The 18,598-nt window shown below is 40.8% G+C and overlaps 2 long non-coding RNA genes across 2 annotated transcripts in view; both read left to right on the forward strand.

Moving 5' to 3' along the window:
* The window catches only part of Gm26760 (predicted gene, 26760), a 33,730-nt gene that overhangs the window by 4,469 nt on the left and 10,663 nt on the right, over nucleotides 1-18,598 (forward strand). The window contains exon 2 of the long non-coding RNA NR_153785.1: nucleotides 18,348-18,467. This is a non-coding gene — a long non-coding RNA (predicted gene, 26760). The remainder of the gene's footprint in view (nucleotides 1-18,347; nucleotides 18,468-18,598) is intronic.
* LOC115486415 lies at nucleotides 16,109-18,102 on the forward strand. The gene is made up of 2 exons (XR_875580.1): nucleotides 16,109-16,285; nucleotides 16,671-18,102. It is a non-coding gene; the product is annotated as an uncharacterized LOC115486415 (long non-coding RNA).

Below are 18,598 nucleotides of genomic sequence, written 5' to 3' on the forward strand. Positions count from 1 at the left end.
CTTTCCTCCCCAACTTGCTTCTTGGTCATGATGTTTTGTGCAGGAATAAAACCCTGACTGAGACAAAATTGTATCCATAAGAAAGATGAGATGGGGAGGTTTTCTCAACAACCTTCCGCAAAACAAGTCTCTGCCATTGCTCTCCGCATGGAATAAGAATGGTTGTGGGAGGAACTGCTAATTGGTCCCCTGGGCTGGGACCAGGGCTTTCCCAGTCCTTTGCTCTGACTAGGATATGAGTCTGATCTGATACCCACTGTCTTCCTGCTGCTGGGTGTTTTGTTCTTTTATCCCACCTTTCTGTATATTTAATATACTCATTTGAAACTAAAAGCATGGCTGTGGTGGGGCATTCTCCCTCCACAACATACTTGGCTCAGTGTGCAGAATTCATGAGGTATCTTTCCTGTTTTGAAAGGAGCAAATGTCTCAGGGTTTTACGAGTTGCCTCTGGAACATAGAGAATGATCAGGTGAAGACCTGTGAGCTGTGTTCCACAAGCCGAACAGCTTTGGGACAGCACCAGGTAGCTTACGCACTGCAAGCAGCAAGGAGAGATGCTGTGGTCCCCTGAGGCTCAGCTGATCCCTTAGCGGAAGGTAACTGAGCACTGAGGCAAGAAAATGGCCATTTGGCAAAAGGGGGTTAGGTAGACTTGCAGAGCCAGCTGCCACCGTTGCATTTGTCAAGCCTGTATCCTTGGTGACCAAGCACATACTTAAAAGAATGTATCAGAGAACTCCTAGGTCTCTGAAGTCCATACAAGAGAGCAAAGGAGACCATCAAGGCCGTGAACATTTATTCTGCAGTAATGGGGCCAACTTGAGACTGAGACCTGGGATAGGGATGAAACCATCAAGGAACAGAGGGATGAGAGTGAAGCTCCCTTCATTGAGGGTCAGCCTCTTGTGCAAAGAACCATAGAGCAGCAAGGGAATGTCAGAGCTCAGAGGGCATGATAGAGGGCTTTATGCTGGCTATCCAGAGCTCTGCAGAGGCCTTGACTACCAGGTTGGGTCAATTATCTAATGTAAACAACACCAGTATTACACTAGATGCAGAGCAGTCTTCTACATATGTTACTGTCTCCATGGACCCTGCATCTGACAATAGGATCCAGAACTGAAGCAGCATCCCTGATAGTGTGAGTGCACAAGTTAGGCCAATCAATATCGTTATGTTGAAACTATCTGTGTAAGGGTGCTAGGACACACACCCTACTGATGATCCACAGTCAGTTGCCCGTAGCAGTACTGAAATGATTGTGTGCATAAAATTAAAACCGAAGTCAGTAATTATACAGTGCTTATTGGGGTGGCTGATGACTCAATGTGCATCCCTTTAGAGGCACAAATCTGAAATAGGTTAATTAAATGTAAGTATTCCTCCTGCTTACAGGCAACTTCTTAGCACTCTGTTAATGACTGAGACAGAAAACCCAGCTGCTGACTGGATGATTGACAGATGACACAACCTGGGGAGCTGGGCAAGTGGATTGTGGGAAGCCTACCTCTGCATGAGCATTGTGGGAAAAGAACTCACTTCCCAGAAACCGACATTCACTGCCTTTCTTAGGCAGGAGCACCATGTAAATAATGGATGGATTAGTCAATCCTACAGGAACTGTGGCAGATGCTTGTGTATATAGAAAGCATGCTTGCCCTCTAGAAGAACCTGGTTGGTGCCTCTCCTGTTGTCTCTAGTGATCCAATAGCCTCCTTTGTCTTGTTTGCTGACTTACTGTCATGATGGAAAGGCCAAGCCAGAGGCATTATGGTGGTAGAGTGACCACACCCTCACTGAGCTGAATACTATGGTATGGTGGATACTAGAGAAGAGGATAGCTAGAGTTATAGTAATCCAAAATCATCTAAACATACTTCAGGACTTAGGTTTTAATATTGTGTGTATGAATATGTATATTTGTGTATATATTTATGTGTGTGTGTGTTGTGTGTGAGTGTGTTTGTATATCCTCATGTGTGTATAGGTGCTCAAGGAGGCCAAAAGAAAGCATCAATCTCCTGGAGAAAGTTAAGAACTTCTCAATGTGGGGGCCAGGAAACAAACTCAAGTTCTCTAAAAACTCAGTTCATACTCTTAAACCATGACCTGTTTCCAGCCTAGGAGTTGTTTCTTATTAGCTTCTACATGCCCCTGAGTTGCCAGGAAAATTACATATTCTACCCATGAAGTTATCTACATACAGCTAACAAGGATATCCAAATAAAGCTATATTACATGCCAAGTGGCCAAGAAAAAAATTCCAAAATTAGATAAAATTACTTCACAAAGTTTTAATCTCTACCACCACTAAGTGAAACAATCTATTATAGCATGTTTAAAAAAAAAAAAAAGTGATGGGTCATGAAAATGACTATTGACTACCAGAAACTAAATAAAGAAACTTCTTTACTCTCGGTGGCTTTCCTAGTGGCTGTCACCTCGGTAGAGAAATGCAGCAGCACACGGGCACCCATGGTGCTAGCATAGATCTGGCAAATGCTTTCCTTATCACACCTTCCTCCATGAATGATGGAACCAGTTTTGCCTTTATCTGGTGTACTGGCTAGTTTTGTTTCAACTTGACACAGCTGGAGTTACCACAGAGAAAGGAGCTTCAGTTGAGGAAATGCCTCCATGAGATCCAGCTGTAAGGCATTTTCTCAATTAGTGATCAAGGGGGAAAGGCCCCTTGTGGGTGGGACCATCTCTGGGCTGGTAGTCTTGGTTCTATAAGAGAGCAGGCTGAGCAAGCCAGAGGAGGCAAGCCAGCAAAGAACATCCCTCCATGGCCTCTGCATCAGCTCCTGCTTCCTGACCTGCTTGAGTTCCAGTCCTGACTTCTTTGGTGATGAACAGCAGTATGGAAGTGTAAGCTGAATAAACCCTTTCCTCCCCAACTTGCTTCTTGGTCATGATGTTTGTGCAGGAATAGAAACCCTGACTAAGACAAATTGGTACCAGCAGAGTGGGGTATTCCTGTGACAACCTGACCATGTTTTGGGGAGGACTGTGGAAGGACTTTGGAACTTTGGGCTTGAAGATCCATTCGTTGTTAAGAGCTCTGTCAGATGTTAATAACTGTGTTCATCTCCTTACAGATGTTACAAGTGGTCATGAGTTTGGTGCCTTAAAGTAATACACATTTATTCACTGACAGTTTTGGAGTGCAGAAATCTTAAATCATTATCACTGAATTACTTCTAGGTTCAAGGCATGTTGTTCTCTTTTTGGAATCTCAATAATCTAACTCTCACAAAGGATTTAATTTTTTTCATGATTAATTAAACCTATGTGAACATTCTGTTGTATAAATTACTTGCTAAAATCTTCAATCTTGGTACAATGTTTCCTGGAGGTGTGAGTTTACAAATGGCTTGTGCCTCTGTACCTATTTCCTTCTAATTGAAATATTCTTGTCTGCTTAGGACCATAAGACTCAAAAACTAAGTCAAGTCCAGAAAGCCCTTAAACTTTGTAAGACTCACAATGCTGTTCCCTACAGTTATGTAGATAGCAGCAACTTGTAGGGAGACAGGAGAACCTTGGCACCTGGTTGAGTTGCTTTAAAGCCATTGCAGTGCCCAGGGACGTAGCTCACACAACTCATCAGTGCTGAGGTGGGCTGTTTGGCGTTTGTTTTGGTTGGTTTCAATGACAGCATGTCACAGATGAGAAACACCTAAGTAGGGATGTTTACCTGAAGAACTGGACTGATTGCCCTCATCTGATTCAGGAGAACTCATCCATATTGTGGGCAGCACCTCCTAGTAGTGGCCCAGATAAAAAGAGTGTATGAGCAGGAAGGTTAGGCTTTATCCCCTCTTGTTGCTGATTTAATTTATGCTGCTGTTGCTGGCCGCCGCCGCCGCCGCCGCCGCCGCCGCCGCCGCCGCCGCTGCCGCCACCACCATGACAACCACTTTCATAGCCATCAGAACCAGCATTCCCTGGCTTCCTTCACAGACTCATGTTTCAGGCACTAGATCAGAATTACAGAGGCACCCAATCTTGGGGGTGCAAAAATTACCAGGTAGTCAGCTGTCCAGTGAGAGACAGCGACCCTGCTGTGTGGGGCTTACTATGACTGTTGATGCGCTCAGCCTCAAGACTCACACAAAGTCTGGTTTCTCGGCGCTCAGGTGTGGACAGCGAGTGTTACTATTTAACACAGGTTGACCTAATAGTTCCTTATAACTCTTCTTTCTCTCCTTTCCTCCTTCTCCTCTACCCCTTCTTCTCCCTCTGTTCTCCATCTCAGTCTGTTTTGGTCTCTGCTTCTCTCTCTCTCTCTCTCTCTCTCTCTCTCTCTCTCTCTCTCTCACACACACACACATACCACACACACACACAGGGGTTCATTGATTCACTACAAGTCTCCTCAGGGAAAAAACATTGTCTTAGGGCTATTAAGTAAATTGGGAAGGAAAGTGTCTATTTGGCTTAAACTTCCACTTTACACTCCATCATTGAAAAGAATCATGGCAGGAACTCAAACAGAGCAGGAACCTGGGGGCAGGAGCTAATAATTCATAGCCCATGGAGGGGTGCTTCTCACTGACTTGCTAATCATAGCTTAAGGAGCCTGATTTCTAATAGATGCCAGGACCACCAATCCAGGAATGATGGCATCACCTACAAATGGCTGGACCCTCCCACATCAATCACTAATTATGAAAATGGACTCTAGGCTTGCAGACAGCATGGCCTTATGGAGGCTTTTTTTTTTTTTTTTTTTTGTAGTCGAGGTTCCCATCTCTCAAATGACTCTATCCTGTGTCAAGCTGACATAAAACTAGCTAGCAGACCCACACAATAGTTGGGTACCATTTCTATTTCGCAGCAGAATCAGTGTGTTTAGCACACAAATATCCCAGCATAATCAAGGAATATCAAATAATAAAAACATTAGATTTGCTTTTCTTATCTTCAACTTCTCCCAAACATAAATGAAATGAGCTACAAAATCTTGTCCTTTAATATCGTTGCAATGGAATAATTCTATTTACAGTGAAAGCTAATCATTACATTTGTGCCTTCTGACCCTGACTTTCCTAGGGATCTGATCAACCTTTAGTCTCTCCTGCACTCCCCGTCCCTTCACCAGTATGGAGAATCTGGAAGGAACTAGTTGGTGTATTGACACTTCAATTATTTTGATATCATTGTATGACATATTAAAAACCATTTCTAGATTCATAACAAGTGGCTTCTTTTCAGTAGGTGCCTCATCTGTTCGCTGGGAGGATACAAGGTTGCAGTCTAAAGCCACTATAGATACTTTCTCCGATTTGTTCCACCTTGACTTTCCCACCAATGCTTGCCATATCATCCAGTTCCTTGTACTATACCTTGGTTTATAACATAACTCCCTGTCCATCTTTTGGTTATACTTCTGTGAGCAATTTGTTTAGAATAATCCATTGGCATCTTTCTAAAGCACCTGTGCCATTGGCTTTTGGTTATCTTCAGCATCCCTTTTCCCCCCTCTTAAAATTAAATCCATCATCTTACAGTAGGTTCTTATTGATTTAAACTTGTTCTACCTTGATGGCATTGAGATTTGACCAGAAATGGTACACAATTTAGGATGCTTATGATGGTAAGCAATGAAAAACACATTCCAAGAAACATTTACAACCTCATTAAAAGCCCAGATCTTGACATTATCGTTGGTAGCTGCTCAGCAGTATCATTGGTTGCAGAGACTTCCAACATTCTTACTGCTCAAAGTATAATTCCCTTAGAATTTTCGGGTTTGAGCTGTGTGGTCAAACCATAAACCAGCAAGGAGAAAAAGGACATCAACTTTAAATGTCAAAATAATCAACAAAGGTCAGAAGCAGATGGCTCACCACTCAGGTTATAAGAGACATCTTTGAAATAGGAGGACTGGAAGATAGCTTTGTTTGTGTGGTGAAATAAGAAATATGGGAAAAGGTGGCAGTTCTTGGAGATGAGGTTATGGTAGGGCGAAATTAAATCTCCCTCAGAAACCAAAACAAAACACCCAGCTTGCCTGACTCACAAAACGGCCAAGAGACAAGCTATAACATTGTTCATAAATAAATAGGAACGTTAGCGAAAGCAAGCACGGCCAAATAAAAGTTCACGAATTTTTCCAACACACGTGTCATGGCCTCATAGAAGTACATGAATAAGCCAATGCTTGCCATAGCATTTCTGCTGTTGCAATCCTGCCCTGCCAGCAGCACTCTGAGCCTGTTCTACTCATATGCTAATTTTCCAACATTAAGCCAGTGTTGTACTGGTTTCTACTGCTAGATAACCTATTTTCATATATAGTCCATTTGCTTGAGTAATATGCTAATACGGATTTCATGTTGATATCAAGAAGGGTAGTCATGTCTAATTGCCTTTCCTTTTTATACCTATAGTTTCAGTGGCATGCCAATCTTTGCTGCTTCAATTTTCTCAGAGAATTGCATAGTTCCCTTTGATTACTGTAGTCTTTGGACAATCCAAAATAATCCTAAACAGTATGGATTTGGCACCTTCTTTTTCATATAAAGATTTAAAAATCGTCATTTTGACCAATATTCTAGTTGTATTGCAATGTCTTTGGTATTATTTAGGTTAAATATTTCTTTTTAGTTTCTAATTTTTGACATGTCATTCATGTATATGATGTATTATGGTCAAAGTCGCCTCATTTCCTTCTCCCACCCCCTCTTACTCTCATGAATTTTAATTGTCACACGGGGCTCTTGTTTGTCCTTCAGCTCTTATCATCTTTTGTGTTCTCCTCTGTGATGTGTTCTGGGTCATGGAGTAGTTGACTGTCTTCTATAGGGTTTTCCACTCACTCTTCATTCTGTACAATTTTGTCAGTATATATGTGCCTTATTATCACTCCTTCATGGAACCCTTTTTCACAATCTAAAAGTTTCCATGTCTAAGAACTTTTTTTGGCAAGATGTTTATCTTTCAATAAATTATCAATGCATTTATGTAACAATGTCACTTTAATGAAGCATTAAAAATTTGCACTGTCATGCATTCATATGTAATTAGGATGATTACAAGAGTAATCATCTTATGAGGGTGCTAATGCAGCTCACTTCAGCCATGTGGCCATACAAAACAAAAGCAGAGTTATCTAGATATATTTGTCTTGTGCAGAAATTAGACTCTTATACAATCAGTTTGGCTATGGTTGCTGCCTTGCAGGGGACTACAATACAAGCAATGCTTTTACAGCACTAAGGTTATAAAGAATGTTTTAAGTATAAGTCATCTTTAAAAAGAGAGAGAGAGAGAGAGAGAGACTGTCCAAAAAGTTAGAGGCATAGACAAGTAGTCGAATTTTCCCCCTAGAATCTTTCCTTGCTGCAGGAGAGATAATCTTTGGGCCAGGACTCAGGCAGTATGCTCAGAATAAGAAATTTTTACATTTGAGTTAATACAAAGCTCAGAGCAGCCTCAGTGAGGCTTATGTGGCTTTTCTTTTGTCTTGCAACCCTACCTAAAGAAGTTCTTGGGACCTCACCTCTCCTTGCCTCTGGAGAATTACTTTTTTTAAGCTATAACAACATTATTACAGATCTATCCAGGTGTTGTTCAAAATAAAGTTTAAATTTAGTATTTATAAAAGGTCAATGAGGCTGTAAAACTTATAGAGGCATTATAATATGGCTTGCCTAATCCATATAGAATTATTATAGATTTAGAAGGTTGATTTTTCCTTTACATCCTGATAATTGTAAAGAGTTTACTTCCAGTGAGCTTGTGATCATTGCCTCTAAGTATGGCTAATAGCCTTACATTATGTAAGAAAAAAACTTTTTTTTGTCTCTGCTTCAATACAAGAAGCTAGAACTTTTAATCTTTCAGTGTACATTATTTCTTAAATAGAAAGTATTTTATTAGCTAATGCCTCTGAAGAGGAAGTTTACTTCAAATCTTTGCTCTTTCACAATGAGCTTTAAAGTTCTGGGGAGTAGCTGTTGCTCCAAAAAAGATTCAAAGGCAATATCTTTTTAATATTTAGGATTTTAGTTATCCTAAAAAAAATTGCGGTAAAAAAATTTAAGAAAGAAAAGATGAGTTGCTTACTTCAAATTATTTTAACAAGCTTCCAGAAGATGTTCATTGGCTAAGACCTCACCTTAAGCTCACCACTAGAGGACTTAAGCCTTTGTTAGATGTTATCAAGGGAGCAGAAAATTACACACACACACACACACACACACACACACACACACACACACACATATACACACACATACACACCCACACATACACACACACACACTGCATTTTGAAAAATAAGGAAAATCAACTGAATATTTTGACATATTGCCTTATCTCTCAATATAATGTGATTTCAAATTTTGTATCTTCTGATTTTTGTTGTTATTGTTGTTATGGTTTATTTTGTCTTTATTGGTTTACTTGAGTCTGTAAACAAATGTTGAGACTGATAAGAAAATTCACAAGTCCAGGAATACAATTTAGAAAGCAGATTTTCAATGATACAATGTAAAAATTAAATCATATCTTTACTGTTTAGACTTCATATTAGACACTTCTTTCTGAAAGTATATTTTGAAAATATACTTCTAAAACTAATAAAAACTAAAATAAATATAAACTAATATTATATATATAATATAAACTAAAACTAAAATATACTTCTAAAACTAAATACAAGTAATGATTCAGATGACAGGGATAAGTCCAAACTAAAATATGCTGAGCTTATTCAGAACATCCATGAGTTCACAGAGTGTTCAAAAGCAACTGCAAGGCCACACATAATCTATCTTGAGTGCTGGTGAACATGATTTGTGTGTCGTGCTGCAAGCTGCAAATGCTATTATCTTGGAAAAAGCAATTGGCATAAATCACAGGTATTAAGTGGGTGCCATCAGAGTTACCCACTAGTCTTAATGCTTATTCACATTTGGGGAGAGACACTGTTTATTCTTAGACAAAGAAAATTAAATTAATTCTGCTATCTAGGGCCATGCCATTTTGCTTCGTAAGCAACATAAATCTTAAAGTAATCCGTAAAACATAGATTATTCAGCTGACTGCAGTCATTAGCTTTGGTTCTCTTATGACAGTGGGGAAAGCTCATTCTAAGGAAAAGTCAGGTCCCACGGAAGCTTGAAAGGGGCTAAGGCAGTTACCATTTCAATCTAAGGGACAGGGAATTAAGTAATGGTTCTGAAGGGCTGGCAACATGCCTCGTGAAATCTGGAGAATACTGGAAACATTTATATACTTTCTGAATCTTGAGTTAGATGACTCTTGCTATCAGGTTAATGTTGGACTTTAATGGTTAAGGATTGTGGGTTCAAAAGCTAATGCGTAGAGATTGGTCCAGAACCTTGTCAGCCTTGATACATGGCACTCTGCACCTTGAAACCACCTTTTGATTAAACCTAATTTCCTAAGCATAAGGAAGCCTTAGATTTTTTGATATTTATCTAAGGTCCCTCACTTTAAGTGCTGAGAGTCTCTCACCTCCCAGATCTCTGGTACTTTCTAGAGCATCCCCCGAGGTTGCATATCTTCATTCATTCTGCCGGCCTTCAGGGTTTTGCACCGGTCTCCTCTGCTCCAGCCCCATACCTGATCGTGTTCCCCATTTTCCCTTTTCCCTTTCCTCTCCCACCCAGATCCCTCCCTCTGCCTCCTGTGATTGTGTAAAGGGATGGGGTTGCCATCCCACAGTCAAAAATTCTGACCCAGAATTGTTCCTATCTAAGAGAGCTGCAGGGCCAAAATGGAGAAGAGACTGAGGGAAAGGCCCAAAGTGGGATTCATTTCAAGAGGAGGCTCCAAGGCTTGATGCCATTGCTGATGCTACAGTGTGTTTACAGACAGGAGCCTAGCATGGCTGCTCTCTAAGAGGATCAACACGCAGCTGACCGAGACAGATGCAGACGCTTATGCCCAACCATCAGATTGAAGCCGGGGACCCCTGTGGTTGAATTAGGGAAAGGCTGGAAAAAGTTGAGGAGCAGGGTGACCCCATAGAAAGATCAGCAGTCTCACCTAACCTGGACCCCCAAGATCTCTCAGGCACCGAGTCACCAACCAGGCAGCGTACACTAGTTGGTCCGAGGCCCCAAACACATAGACAGCAGAGGACCGCCTGGTCTGGCCTCAGTGAGAGAAGATGCACCTAATCCTGGAGAGACTTGAGGTCCTAGGAAGTGGGGAGGTTGGGTGGGGAGGACATCCTCTTGGAAAAAGGGGGTAGGAGGGATGGGATGAGGAACTGTGGGAGGGGAGGCTAGGAGCTGGACAATGGCTGGATTGTAAGAAAATTTAAAAAAACATTTTAAATTTTTAAGAAATTTGATATTTAGTTCCAAATTCTTAAACTTGTTAAATCATGTAATACTATGTAGAATAGCTTGCTTTTTTTCTTTCTTTTCTTTTCTTTTTTTTTTTTTTTTGAAGAACATTTTCTCAGGAACTGACCCAGACACAAGATAACATATTTTTAAAAAGCTACTACAAAACAGTATCTCTGAGGGGGCAAGCTGGCATGAGACGTGCCGTCTTCTAACATATTCTGAGAAGATAGAAATGTCCATTGCACATACTGTCAAGTGGCCTGGAGGGTGAAATGCATCATGGGTGATAAGAAGCTGATTTTAAGTTTTACTTAACTTTAATCACTTACTAGTTCAGTATACTTGGATGACTAGTGGCTACCACATTGACCAAGCTATAGACTACAACTACTTATTAATATAGTCAGTGGGCCACCAATAACTTGGTAATCATAGAAAAGAGAAAATGATGAAATTGAAACAGTTCAGCTCCTCTGGTCTCAACCAGTTCTAATTAATGAATTCATTATTTTTCTCATTACTATGACAAAACAGACAACAGAAGTAACTTAAATGAGGAAAGAGGTTTGGCTCACATTTCAAATAGCACCCAGTCAGCAAGGGAAGGGGCTAGCTGCTCAGTTTGTAATGAGGGAACTTGCAGGATGGCTTGTTCACATTTCCCCACAGCCGTGAGTGTTCAGGTAAATTTATGATGATGCTCAGCTATGGTCCTAAGGCTGTTCACCTGGGATGGGGGGTTCACAGGTGGTCCTTCATCAGTGTCATCATTATCTGATTCTGCCACATAGGACCTTGGATGTGGTGAGCTAATGCCATACTGATCTTGTTTTGCTTTTGTGTGAGAGTGAAATGCCTGTTTCTGTTTGGGGCTGATGTATGCTTCCTAACCACAGAATTGGCAAAGTGGCGAGCCACAGCTGTTGCTATGGGAATGCTTGAATACCTGGTGGGGTATTCTTAAATGCCAGCCAAGAAGCAAATCCTGCTTCAAATTATGACAGGGGCCAACAAAATACTTGTATATTTCTAAAGACTGAAAACTCAGGACTAAGAACTTACTGCTCTTATGTTAAGGAAGACACCAATATCTGATGCTGGTATATATCTATGTTCTCTACATCAATAAGTAACTTGTTGGAAAACCGAAGCCTCATATCCACTCCAATGAGTGGGTTCTGTCTCCCGAGGCATGAGGTCTATGCAGAGAACCTTCCACCTCGGGACATTCAGCAGTCTGTGTGTTCTATGCAAGCCCACCACACCAGCCCATTCTGGGATATCCAGAAATACATATCAACACATGGCAATACCATTTTTGCAGTGCTTTAAAGTTGTATTTATTTATTTTTAATTAGTACAGACAATAACAGGTTTTTCTTGTACCATATTCATGTGTTCTGTATCTTGGCCAACCCTCCTCTGTTCCTCTTCCACTTGCCATTCCCCTGTCTGCACCCACCTCACCCCCAGTATTCCCATTCCCACTTTCCTGGCACTCATGTCCTATCGCTCTCCCTTACAACCACTCACCTCTTTTTCAGGCCTCTTTCTAGCTTTATAATCTGTACCCACTCGTTCTCATTAATGCATAGATGTAAAAATTAGAGGTTAGATCTGCATAGCAACAAGAATATATTTGTTTTCCTGAGTGACCTCACTCATTTCTTTCAATTCCAACCATTTGCCTACAGATTTTTTTCTTTCTTTTCTTTCTTTTTTTTTTTTTTACAGCTAGTAAAATTCTGTTATGTACCTCTTTATATATCCTACATATTCACCATCTATTCATTTGTTGATAGATGTCTAGGATAATTCTTTTTCTGTTTTGAATATAGCAGCAATGACTATGAATATATGCATATCTGTCATAGATATAGAATCCTTTGTGTATACGCCAGGAGAAGTATAGTTGGGATATATGGTGGTTCTGCTTTATTTCTTTGAGGATCCTCTACACTCAGTTACACCATGGTTTCATCAGTTATCATCCCATCAACAGTGAGTAAGGCTTACTCATTTTTCATTATTCTTATCTGTGTTTTTTGTTTCCCTAATAATAGACATTCAGATTGGGATAAGATAGAGTCTCAAAGTAGTCTTAGTTTGAATTTCTCTGATATGTAAGGATGTCAAAACAGCTTTTAAAATATTGTTGGCCAATTATGCCTCATCTTTTGAGAATTATTTGTTTGGTACATTGACCCATTTATTAATTGGCATATTTCATTTCTTTCTTTCTTTTTTATATATCATATTATTATATATTACGATACAATGTTGTTATATAGTAATATATATTTATATATCTTAAATATTCATTCTCTGTCTGAGTTTAGTGGGCAAGAATTGTCTCCCAGTAGGCTACCTGTGTGCTTTGTTGATAGCCTCATTGCTCTGCAGAAGTTTTTATCTTCACCTAATCCCATTTGTCAATTCTTTTTTTTTCTTTTTTGAGTTATAATTCTTTTTAAATTTATTTTTATTAGATATTTTCCTTATTTACATTTCAAGTGTTATCCTCTTTCCTGATTTCCCCTCTGAAAATGCCCTATCCCATCCCCTCTCCCCCTGCTTCCGTGAGGGTATTCCCACACCCATCCTCACCACCCTGGTGTTCCCCTACAATGGGGCATTGAGCCTTCAAAGGACCAAGGGCCTCTCCTCTCATTGATGTCTGACAAGGCCATCAGAGCCATGTGTCCCTCCATATCCCGAGCTTTTGTTCCCACCGGAAAGAACACGCTCAGGACAACCGGAATCTTCTGCGGCAAAAGCTTTATTGCTTACTTCTTCAGGAGCAAGAGCGAAAATGGCAAAACCCCGTCCCTTTTAAGGAGAATTATCCTCCACCTAGGACGTGTCACTCCCTGATTGGCTGCAGCCCATTGGCCGAGTTGTCCTCACGGGGAAGGCAGAGCACATGGAGTGGAGAACTACCCTGGCACATGCGCAGATTATTTGTTTACTACTTAGAACACAGGATATCAGCGCCATCTTGTAATGGCGAATGTGAGGGCGGCTCCCCACACCTCCATGTGTATTCTTTGGTTGGTGGTTTAGTGCCTGGGAGATCAGGGGTGTCTGGTTGGTTGATATTATTGTTCCTCCTATGGGACTACAAACCCCTTCAGTTCCTTCAGACCTTTATCTAACTCTTCCATTGGGGACCCGATGGCTGTCAGCATCTGCCTCTATAATTGTCAGGCTCTGGCAGTGTCTCTCGGGTGACAGCTGTATCTTGCTCCTGTCAGCAAGCACTTCCTGGCATCCACAATAGTGCCTGGGTTTGGTAACTGTATATAGGATGGATCCCCAGGTGGGGCAGTCTCTGGCTGGCCTTTCATTCAGTCTCTGTTCCACACTTTGTCTCTGTATCTCCTCACGTGGGTTTTTGTTCTCCCTTCTAAGAAGGACTGAAGTATCTACACTGTGGTCTTCCTTCTTCCTGAGCTTCATGTGATCTGTGAATTGTATCTTGGGTATTCCAAGTTTTGGGACTAATATGTACTTATCAGTGAGTGGGTACCATGTGTGTTCTCTGTGACTGGGCTACCTTACTTAGGATGATATCTTCTAGTTCCATCCATTTGCCTAAGAATTTCATAAAGTCATTGTTTGTAATAGCTGAGTAGTACTCCATTGTGTAAATGAACATCATTTCCTGTATCCATTACTCGGTTGAAGGACATCTGGGTTCTTGGTTCCAACTTCTGGCTATTATAAATAAGGCTGCTATAAACATAGTGTCTTTGTTATATGTTGGAGCATCTTTTGGGTATATGCCCAGGGGTGTTATAGCTGGGTCCTCACGCAGTACTGTGTCCAATTTTCTGAGGAACCGCCAGACTGATTTCCAGAGTAGTTTTACCAGTGTGCAATCCCACCAACAATGGAGGAGTGTCTTCTTTCTCCTTATCCTTGCCAGCATCTGCTGTCACCTGAGTTTTTGATCTTAGCCATTCTAATTGGTTTCAGGTGGAATCTCGGGGTTATTTTAATCTGCATTTCCCTGGTGGCTCAGGATGTTGAACATTTCTTTAGGTGCTTCTCAGCCATTCAGTATTCCTCAGTTGAGAACTGTTTGTTTAGCTCTGTACTCCATTTTTTTTAAATAATCTCCCATGCTCATAGATTGACAGAATTAATATAGTAAAAATGGTCATCTTGCTAAAAGCAATCTATAGATTCAATGCAATTCCCATCAAAATTCCAACTCAATTCTTCATAGAGTTAGAAAGAGCAATTTGCAAATTCATCTGGAATCACAGACACACACAAAAAAAGCAAAACAGGATGGCAAAAACTATTCTCAACAATAAAAGAACTTCTGGGGGAATCACCATTTCTGACCTCAAAGCTGTATTATAGAGCAATGGTGATTAAAAACTGCATGGTATTGGTACAGACACAGGCAGGTAGATCAATGGAACAGAATTGAAGACCCAGAAATGAACTCACACACTTGTGGTCACTTGATCTTTGACAAAGGAGCTAAAGTCATCCAGTGGGAGTGCGGGGTGAGGAAAGGCAGCTTTTTCAACAAATGGTGCTGGTTCAATTGTCAATCAGCATGTAGAAGAATGCAAATCTATCCATTCTTATTTCCTTGTACAAAGCTCAAGTCCAAGTGGATCAAGGACTTCCACATAAAACCAGAGACATGGAAACTAATAGAAGAGAGAGTGGTAAGGACCTCGAGCACATGGGCACAGGGGGAAAGGGAACGTTCCTGAACAGAACACCAATGGCTAATAGTCAGGTACATGGTTAGAGCTAGCAACAGTCATGCTTAAGTGGGCCAACCCAGACCCAGAAAGATGCACATTGCATATTTTCTCTTTTCTGTGGGTGTTAGACATTAAGCTTCAGGTATGTGTGTTTTTATTTCTAATGTTGCCAGAGGTTAAGCAGCCAGTAGGAGACTAGGTAAGAGGACAGGATCTTCCAAAGTAGGAAAAATAGAATACACTGTTACAAATGGGTGAAGAGAAAGGTAGAATAAATGCATTAAATGGATAGTATTTTTTAAATAAATCCCAAGCCAAAATAATCATATCCTCACAGAAGACAGCTGAAGAGCATGTGGAACGTTAAAGAAATAAACAAAAATGTAAATGAGCCTGGGCACTATGCCAGGAAGGCAGAGCCTAGGTTCAAACAGGGCAGCTGTGCCAGATCTCAGAGCCTGGGACGTGCTTGGCTTCAGGTCTCAAAGGCTGGAAGGTGTAAAGATTTGCACCTCATTCTAGGAATAGCTCCATCCCAGGCAGCACGGCAACAGCCACCATCACTGATAACAAGCACCGCGAACTGTGCGAGAGCTGAGCTCCATATTTTAAAATTTCTTATGATCCATCAGAAACCTTTTCAGTATACATGGATAAGAGCCCTCGAAGGCTAGATTTACTAAGATGGGGGCATGAGTCTTGTTCTAGTTTTCATGCTTGAACAAATCTCCTTCTCCTGATCCCATCTATAAAACAGAGCTAACCTTTCCAGGAAGTCAAAAGTATAACAAATGCTTCTAAATAAAGAGTTCTGTTGTGGTGGTTGCCAACAAAAAAAAAAAAAAAAATGGAGTGCAATTGGGTAAAAATAGTGCTCAGTCCTCAGCTGGCAACAGGACATAGATAACAAGAAACACTGTGGCAGAGGGTGCATGCCTGTCAGAGAGAGGTAACAGTTTTACAGATGTCTTGAGTGCATCCAATATACTCTCTTTTTCAAGTCAGATTTGTGTTTTCTAAAAAAAAAAAAAAAAAAAAAAGAAAGAAAGAAAGAGGGAAGAGAAGAGAAGAGAAGAGAAGAGAAGAGAAGAGAAGAGAAGAGAAGAGAAGAACAGTGATATCTTTGATAGAGGCTTGGTATCAGTGAGGTGGAAGGAGATGCCTCTGCAGACCCATGCTGAGGCATTCCTTCCTCCTGAGGTACCAGCCACACAAGAGGTATAGTATAGAATAGACTTTATTTAGAACATGGGGAGGGAAGTTGGAAGGGAGAGGGAGGGAGGGAGGGAGGGAGAGAGAGAGAGAGAGAGAGAGAGAGAGAGAGAGAGAGAGAAGAAGAAGAAGAAGAAGAAGGAGGAGGAGGAGGAGGAGGAGGAGGAGGAGGAGGACGGCCATGAACACGTGGAGAGAAAGCGGAGGGGAATGAGGAAAGAAGGGACAGAGAAGGAAGAGAATAAGAGAGCAAGAGGGTAAGAGAGAGAGAGAGAGAGAGAAGGGGGGAAGCAGCCCCTTTTATAGTGAGTCAGGCATACCTGGCTGTTGCCAGGTAATTGTTGGGTGGAGCCTAGAAGGAATGCTAATGAGAGTCACTCTTTGCTTCTAGGATTTTCATGACTTTTCCCAGTTATTTTCGTTATACTTAATTCCTCAGTATTAACCACTCTCTGGGACTTCGGAGGAGCCATCTTCTGCCTGATTGTGACACCTGCCCCGTGATTCCTCCTTCTGTCCATTCCAACCCAGCAGGTCCAGAGTTTTCACAGACATATACTTGCTAGACATCATTAATGCAAGCAGCTCACCATGCTCTGACCACTCAGTATGAGGAGTATAAAGTCCTTTCATATCTGCTATCACCCAGAAAGACTGCAGTTATTTCCCGTTAATCTCTATCAAGAGCAAACCTGTTTCCGAAGCACATTCTCAACCTGGCTCCTTGCTCCTCAGGGTTATTCTCTCGTTCTGGCTGAAATGTCATTGTCTTGCGGGTAGTCTTGATGTCTTTTTGCACAAATGTGAATTTTCCCTTCCTGAGTATCACGTAATTTTGATTGTATTTCACCAGGTATGTATTTTACTTCAAAATGATCCAAACTTATATTTTAACCAAACACGGGGGAATTTCATTGCTGCCACATCTAGCAGACGGCACAAAATAGCACCTGGTTGGAGGAACTAATTAGGGATGTTTCTGCACAACGAATCAGAAGAATGAAAAGACGTGGAAACCTCTCCTGTCTGAAATTCAAGCTCACACTCCTGTCCTCTGTTCCTTTCCTTAAAGCTCCACTGGATGCGGGACTATTTTTCAAAATTAAAGTGACCAACACTGGAGATAAAGTAGTTGGGATTAAACCTGAAGGCTTATTTCACCACACTAAAGGAAAGAAAGACCACTGTATTGTGTCTTACGAAGGCCATGGTAGGAGGATGGAGTGTCTGCTGATCTATATGAACAAGGAGCGGCTGGAAAACCAGAAACGTAACTTCTGGAAGTTGGAGCTATCCATCTGGCTTACTTACTGAGAACTGTAGGCACCCGCACTGCAAGCATTATTTATATACTAAGTAATGCATTTAAGATTTATGAGGAATGAGAAGTCACACCACACCTAGAAGGGTGTGAACACGGAATGCCTGCACTCAGGGAGAGATCTGCGTCAGCTGTATTTTTGATCAAAAGTTGTTCCCATAGTGACAACACTCTCCCCCTTATCAGTATTTCTTCTTGTTACTTGGTTACCAAAATATGAAATGAATACTGAATGCAGGTCATGAGCATGAGAGCGAATATAAAGCTAACTAGTTATCTAGGTCTAACTCTGTCATGATTTTTCTTTATATTTTTGGTGGTGGTTAAATACATAAATATATTCAGTGGTCTAAGTATAGAACCCAATATGAAGCCCACAGCCTCCAAATGCCTATTGTAACTTCCCAGAAGTTCACTGAGGTATACAAACCTTAGGTCTAATAAATTCACTGTGTAATTTTTTTATTTACATAATTGTTAAAATAAAATTTATTAAAATGTATTCTGTGTGTTTATTTACAAGGAACAAACACAGACACTGTGAGTTTTGTGTTATTGAAGAGTCATATTACATTAAAGACTTATTTAATTTATTCCTATGAAAATAGGTATAACTGGATATGTTTTAAGATAAATTATCTCTTGTGAAGATTATATGCAGGACTATGCTTATCAGTAATATTTTATTTCACTTAAGTCATTAAATAACACTTTGATGTAGAAAAATGAGTCACTCTACATTTTCAGAATTCTACTTCCTGATGTAAAGATGATTGTCGCTTGCAAAACACGGAAAGTCTGAATTCATGGTGAAACTCTAGAGGTGATGAAGAACAACATATAAGGAGTGTCCGGCCACACTTTCTGGTGAGTCTCAACTTCCCAGATTTAGTCTGATACATTGTAAGCATCCAGAGAGTAAAGGCAGACTAGAGTGAAGTCCTATGCGAATAAAACACGACTTGGTGGGTCCTTCCGACTGAAGAGCAGCTCTCCTG

Source organism: Mus musculus, chromosome 15 (genome assembly GCF_000001635.26).
Source record: "Mus musculus strain C57BL/6J chromosome 15, GRCm38.p6 C57BL/6J".
Lineage (NCBI taxonomy): Eukaryota > Metazoa > Chordata > Mammalia > Rodentia > Muridae > Mus > Mus musculus.